The sequence below is a fragment of the Octopus bimaculoides genome, chromosome 19 (assembly GCF_046866305.1).
Source record: "Octopus bimaculoides isolate indiv1 chromosome 19, ASM4686630v1, whole genome shotgun sequence".
Lineage (NCBI taxonomy): Eukaryota > Metazoa > Mollusca > Cephalopoda > Octopoda > Octopodidae > Octopus > Octopus bimaculoides.
In genome coordinates this window covers 32,821,835-32,829,334 of record NC_142946.1, presented here as the reverse complement: position 1 = coordinate 32,829,334, position 7,500 = coordinate 32,821,835, and the positions used below count along the sequence as shown (strand labels likewise).

The window sequence follows — 7,500 nt, the reverse complement described above, 5'->3', positions numbered from 1 at the left end:
TAAATGTGAGCATCATGAAATACATGAAGAATCATCTGTTGTTGTCTTAAATGATGGTGATGGTGATGATGATGCAGCAATGTAGTTGCTGCAGCTAGTTATTTTTGTTGATGTTGGTGTTGTAGTTGTTGTTAATGATACCTTGTGGTTGCTGCTGCTATTGTTGTTATTCTTTCTTATGTTATTAAGAACTCAGCACAAACCAAAGAGGAAAGAAGTGGTGGTGGTGGTGGTGGTGGGGATGATAGAGATCCTATGTCTGCAGATGAGCACTTGACTTGGGAGCAACCAAATGGAACTGTGATGAATCTTCCACTGGGAAAGGACACCACCAGTCTATAAGTAAAACTCACCAGCAGAACTGATTCTTGCATTGCTGTCTCTATTATCACCATCACATGTAGGTAGGTAGGTTGGTAAGGAGAGAGAGAGAGAGAGAGAGAGAGAGAGAGAGAGAGAAAGAGAGAGAGAGAGAAAGAGAAAGAAAATAATTCCTGGCCACAATCTGAAAATATATATGGCATGGCTGTGTAGTAAGAAGCTTGCTTCCCAAGAACATGGTTCCCGGTTCAGTCCCACTATGTGGCACCTTGGGCAAGTGTCTACTACTTGGGCTGACCATAGCCTTCTGAGTGGATTTGGTAGATGGAAACTGAAACAAGCCCATCATAGATGTATACATTTATGTGTGTGTCTTTGTGTTTGACCCCACCATCGCTTGACAATTGATGATGGTGTGCTTACACCTCTGTAACTTAGCGGTTCAGCAAAAGAGACCAAGAGAATAAGTACTAGGCTTACAAAGAATAAGTCCTAGATTCGATTTCTTCAACTAAAAAAAAAAAACCTTTATGATGGTGCTCCAGCGTGGTCACAGTCAAATGACTGAAACAAGTAAAATAATAAAAGAATATATATATATATATCATTTCTTGTAGCTGCTTTTGATATTGTATGAGAGCTGTTAATATTAGTTGTCATTGCTACTGTTGTGATCATCGACCACAATACTGATCTCTGTTTCACTAAAATATCGAAGCAGAGAAAGTGGTATTCCCCCAGTGCAAAGTGGCCATGCTTAGGTGACGTCACTCATCCACTCTGTGGCAACAACAGCAACTGTGTAAGAGCTTCTGCATTGTTGACTTTATCAGGTAGAAAGAAGATTAATAGGTATAGCAGGTAGTGGGGAGGAGGGGTGTTAACAGTGGTGGGTATCCCAGGTAGAGGGAAGATATAAATAGACATCACTAAATACAACTATTATTTTCCAGTTTTAGTGGTTTCAGTCATTGGACTGCAAACATACTGGGTTTCGCATTTAAACTGGCCATATGCAGTCAAAGTATTCTACCTGTTTTATATTCAAACTGGTCAGCTCTAGCTTCTCACACCAACCCTACATTATCATTTTAAAAATTAAGAGTTACCTCATCAAACTCTCATAGTTACAAAATAATGCATGAGTAATTCAAAACAATGTGAATAAACAAGCATTATTTTTGACAAAATAATGTGAATGCTAAAGGATTAAGGGGTTTAGTCAAGCCTATAGACACCAGGGTTTATTTTAGCTTGATATTTATTTTATTGATCTCTATTTACTGAAATGTCAAGTTACCATTTGGCACAAGGAGACGCAATTCAACACCAAGGCATACACACATGCATACGTACACACAAATACTCAATTCTGGATTTCTATAGTTTCCATCAACTAAATTCAACTGATAAGATTATTGGTCAACAATAACTAGTAGACACTTTTCCAAAGTACCATGCCGCAAGATTGAACCATTAAGTTGCAAAGCAAACTTCTTAACCACATCACTTTATTAAGTAGTAGATGTAGTTTAGGTGTCAATGTTACCTGTGGAGGTAGATCATACATACACATGCAAATACATACATACACACACACACTTATGTAGCATGTCATTGTGTTATAGGAAATATTTGAACACTTTGTACAATGAAGAGTTTCACACACACACAAGTGCCTGCTTACAACACTCGCTCTTTTAACACAAAACTCGAATTCAAATAAGTTATGAAGTATCTTACCCATCTTTTATGTATAGACAGAGACCTCGCCTCCCTCCCTCCTGCCCTCTCTCTCACTCTCATACACACACACACACCCCAAAAGGTTGCCAACATTAAAGGGAGTATATAAAATTGGGTCTCTATCTTAATTGTAGCATGTTGCAAGGGACAGGAGAATTCTTTAGAACTACAGTAACTGACCACCTATTGACCAGACAGAGTGCAAATATGGAACAACAAAAGCCGGCAGAGTGCACATACACACACACACACACACAATGTTGAATGAAGGATAATATTACTTTAGTGGACACTAAAAACTTTGGAGCTTCAAGGAACATAAATTGAGTCACATGTGCACACAGCTTAAGGGACAACACACAGAAAGCCATGTAGATTTCATTTCTGTTGGGAGAACATCAGTTTATTATCATTTAAGTGACTGGGGGGGGGGGGGGGGGACAGGATTTTAGCTGACAGGTGTGATTGTAATTGGTGGTGGCAGCAGTGAGTATGATACTATAGTGTCAATAATAGTTGATATTAAAACAAGATTTTACAGTTTGGGTGAGAGTAACAACATTAATGAAAATGCAGAGCAGAGAAAACTCCATGACAACAAATATTTAAGCTGTGATAGCAAGTACAATACATGATGACCCCAATCCATCCACCCCACCCAACTCCTAACACCACACTGTAACACAACAGGCCTCACTGATGCCTCACAATGTAACCGGTCACATGACCACCTCACAACAGAACACACTGAAGTCAACAGAACAGACTACAGGCAACACACACATACACATGGTAGACAACAACAAAACCACAAAGAATACAATAGACCAGACAACACAACAGGTCACATGACCACTGTACAACAGACAACATCACACTAATGCCACACAATATTCCATTGCTTAGTTCCGGCGTTGTATTGCTACAGAAAAGCAGAAATGTTTAACATGTGTTAGGTGAGGTATGAAATCACTGGTGTAGAAATGCATTGAAGTGGAATAAAGTGTTATTTGTGACAGGTGTGTGTGTGTGAGGTAATAGGAGAGGGGATGAGAGAATGAATTAATTAATGACTGAGTAATCAACAGTAGGACAAGATGTAAATAAAAGTCGGGGAGAGAGAGAGGGAGAGAGAAAGATAGATGGATGGATGGACATAAAAGAAAGATCGAGTGAGGGAGAACAATTTGTGTGTGTGTGTGTGTGTGTGTGTTTACAGATATATATTTTTGTTTACATAGAGAGATAGATTGAGAGAAACAGAGAGAGACAGAATTACAAAGAAATAAAAGAACAATACAAGAGAGGGGGAGAGAGAGGTAGATAGGAGAGAGAGAAATAGAGAGTATAAAAGTGACCATACCCAGAGAATAGGATGTACCCGGCACCGTCCAAATGTTGTACCCATGCACACAGACTAGCAGCAGCAGCAGTAGTAGTAATGACAATAATAGTAGTAGTAGTAGTAGTAGTTAGTTAGTGTTAGTTGTAAGAGTGCAGTGATGGTGTAATTTTGAAAGTGTAATATAAAGAGAGAGAGAGAGAGAGAGAGAGGGGGGGAAGGAAGGCAAAGGGAGACCATTTTGTGTGTGTGTGTGTGTGTGTGTGTGTGTGCAGCAATGCACATTACTGCAGTAGCAGGGGCAACCATGTGGAACTACCAAATGCATGGCTTTGTCTTCACATACACATGGATAACATAATGGTAGTGGTGGCGACGTGGTAGTGGAGATAGTGGTGGCATAGTAGTTATGATGATGGTAGGTGTGGTGGTAATAGTGATGGCAGCGGCAGCGGTGGTGGTGGTGGTGGTGGTGACTGTGATGGCGGTAGTGGAAAAGTGTGGTGCAGTAGTAGTGATGGAGGTGATAGTGGTGGTAGTAGGGCAGTGATAACAAGGATAGTATGGTGTGGTGTGGTGTGGAGTGGAGTGGAGCTGACAATAGAGGTTGTGGGTGTGTGATAATGGTAAATGTACCTTCGAATACACCTGGACATTGGAGCGATTGCGTATACGTGTATGGAGAGAGAAAGGAAAGAAAGGAGGAAAGAGGGTGAAGGGGAGGAGTTGATTTCTGCTACTGTATAGCAATGGAGGAGGATAATCAAAAGTTATTCTACAAAGGATATTTTCAAAAACAACAACGGTACAGTTACAAGGTGATGAAGAGGGAAAAACCTTTGTGAGGTCATTTGACCTGCTAGAAGTAACAGCCAAGTGTTCTTTAAATGACACAACAACAAAAAGGAAGGACACGTTGGAAGATGTGGTCCTGGATAGGAGATAGCCATGGGTGGAAAGACAGATCATAGATGTGTTGAGTTAGGGCTGACCTTGGGCTAAATCAATAACCTCAAAAACAACTGCAACTACAACAGAAACAGCGTCGGCAACAACAACAACACTGCTGCAAATAGCAGTAACAACAAAAACAACAACTACTGCAACATCAGCAGCAGCAACAACACAACTGTAAGAGCAGCAGCAGCAGCAACAACAACCATATAAAAACAGTAACATTCCACTTCCTTAAATACTGTTTACAGATCAATGACTGATTTAAGAAACAATCAACAGAATAATAATAATAACAATAAAATAAACAAAAAGTAAATGAAAAAATATAATTAAAATATATAATTAGAAACTTTAGTGTATGTGTGCAAGTATATAAATATGGGTTGTGCACACACACACACACACGTACATATAAGCAAACAACGCATATTTATATACTTACACACAAAAATACATGTATATAAATGTGTGCGCATGTGTATAAGTATATATTTGTATGTGTATATATGTTTGTGTGTGTGTATATAAATATTTACATGTGTGTTGTATATACATATGTGCATGTGTGTGTATATACATGTGTATGCATAAATACATGTCTATGAGAATATATATATATATATATATATATATATATATATATATATATATATATATATATATATATATATATGCATGTATATATGTACGTGTAAGTGCATGTGCATGTATATGTATGCATTCTTTTTTTCTTTGTGAAGTTATGTTTGGTAAAGGATGGGTTACTGGTAGGGATATGGTAGGTATGTGTGAGAGAGGAGAAGGTTATAATCCTAAGAGAATTAACCACAAGAACAACAGAAATAACAAGAAGAACAACAACAATGACAATAGTAACAACAGGAAGAACAACAACAATAATGACAAGAATAATCACAGCAACAACAGGAAAATAGTGGTAACAGGAACCACAGTAGTAACAACAATGCCATTCCTGAAATCTAAGTTAATTCTTTTAGATTTCAAGTCTGTCTGTTTTGTTAATTCTCTCTCCTCTCCCCAACCCTCTATTCTCCTCTCCCCATCACAGCCCCAGTCCATCATCTCATTCTCCTCCTTCCTTCTAATTAGAGGAAGTGAGATGCCTGTTCAATTCCTGGCAGCATTCTTTGAACCGGGGGGGGGGGGGGGATAATTTCCAGAAAATGGTTCAAAGACAAAAGGGAAGAGATGAAGAGGGGGGGATAAAGTGATTTAAAAATGACTGAAATTGAAAGGGAGAGAAAGAACACGAGGAGAGAGAGAGAGAGAGAGAGAGAGAGAGAGAGAGAGAGAGAGAGAGAGAGAGAGCGAGAGAAAGAGAGAGAGTTTGTGAAGTATTTGATGAAATGGTTAATATGACATGTGACAGGTAAATTTGACAGAGAAAGGTAATATAGTGGTGGTGGTGGTGGTGGTGGTGGGAGTTCAGATTGTAGTGTGGTGGCAGTTATAGGAAATAGCTTATAGTGTACTAGCACAGGTTTGCAATATGGTACTAGTTTTGTAATACACCTATAGTCGACCTAGTTTGTTGTGTAGTGCTAGAGGTGGTGTGTCTGAAAGTAGCTTAGTAGGAATGAACTACATCTTGAGGCAAAGACTTGACCTCATCCAAGACAAGCAGCAGAGATCAAGATGCAAGAACCTGCTTCCCTCTGATCTTGACTATGCTGATGAGCATGCCCTCACAATTTGTCATGTCCACTTTCAACCAACAAGCTGTAATAACAGCTCCCTTCATCTATGAAGGAATCTAATAAACAAGAAGAAAAATGAAGCAAGCAAGAAAGAAAAAAGAAATGAAGATAGATAGATAGATAGATAGATAGATAGAGAGAGAGAGATAGATAGATAGAGAGATAGACAGACATACATACAGACAGACAGACAGATAGATGTGAGGGTGTGTTTATGGTCATGAGAGAGAAAGATAAATAGAAAATTTGGTAGAACAGTCAGAAAGGCAGACTGCCTGGAGACAAAATAAAGAGGAAACCAGATCCAAGTAATTAATACATTCAATCAATTATTAAAATATAAATTAGTGATTCTCAACTGGAGTCCATATAAGACTTTGTTGTAAAAGTTTATGTGCCATAAAATGATTATACTTCTACGAAACACAAAATATTTTAACAATTTTTTTAATACAATCTCATAATATTTAATTATTAAAATACAATAGGATTATTTTTTTTAACATTGGAGTCCAGTAGAGTAAAATCGGAATCAAATGGATTCATAGGCAAAAAATGGTTGAGAACCACTGATGTAAATAAACCACAAATAAAATAAATATTTTATATTGTAATTTATGTAATATTTCTGATAATGAACATTATTAATGTTAGTTAATATATATTCAACAAGAGGTAAAATTATACATAGCACACAATCAAAATAACACCACATGTAGCAAATGTACACACCCCAGATAATTAACATATAGAAATAATTACGAATGGAAAGGAGTGGAGGATGAGGAAAACAACAAACAAACATGAATAAAACAATAACAATCCTGTCTAATATAGGAACTGAAATTTTATGGGAGGGATCTAGTTGATTACATTGACCCCAATGCTCAAATGGTACTTATTTCATTGACCTCAAAAGGATGAGAAGTAAAGTCAACCTCACTGGAACTCATGTAAAGATGGACAAAATATCACAACACATTTTGACTGGCATGCTAATGATTCTCCCAGCTGCTGCCTTAATGATAATAACAGTGAAGCAGGAAGGCAAAAAGACAGACATATACAGTCTTCCTAAGTACAATATAGCCTGGCTATAGAAAATGAAGAAGGTACAGATAATGCCAATTATAGTTGGGTTCTTGGGGACAGTATCAGAAAGCACCAAAGAGTAATATAAAGGATATTGGAATAGAGTGGCCAGTAGAATTGTAACAAAAGGTTTGCCTCCTTGCCATGGCCAGAATAATCAGGAAAGTATCAGATAGCTAAAAAGAACAGATAGCATGGTACCATAGGCTGCAAGTAGCAAGCCTGCTATGCAGGTAGGACTCCAGGAGTTCCAATAAAACATGGGTTAAATAAAATAATAATACTAACAATAATAATAATCCTTTCTACAATAGGCTTTTGTTG

General features: G+C 37.8%; 1 protein-coding gene across 1 annotated transcript in view; it reads right to left on the bottom strand.

The window, feature by feature from the left end:
• LOC106876507 (disks large homolog 1) overlaps positions 1 to 7,500 on the bottom strand; it is a 750,485-nt gene that overhangs the window by 372,134 nt on the left and 370,851 nt on the right. The gene's annotated exons all lie outside the window — the stretch shown is intronic.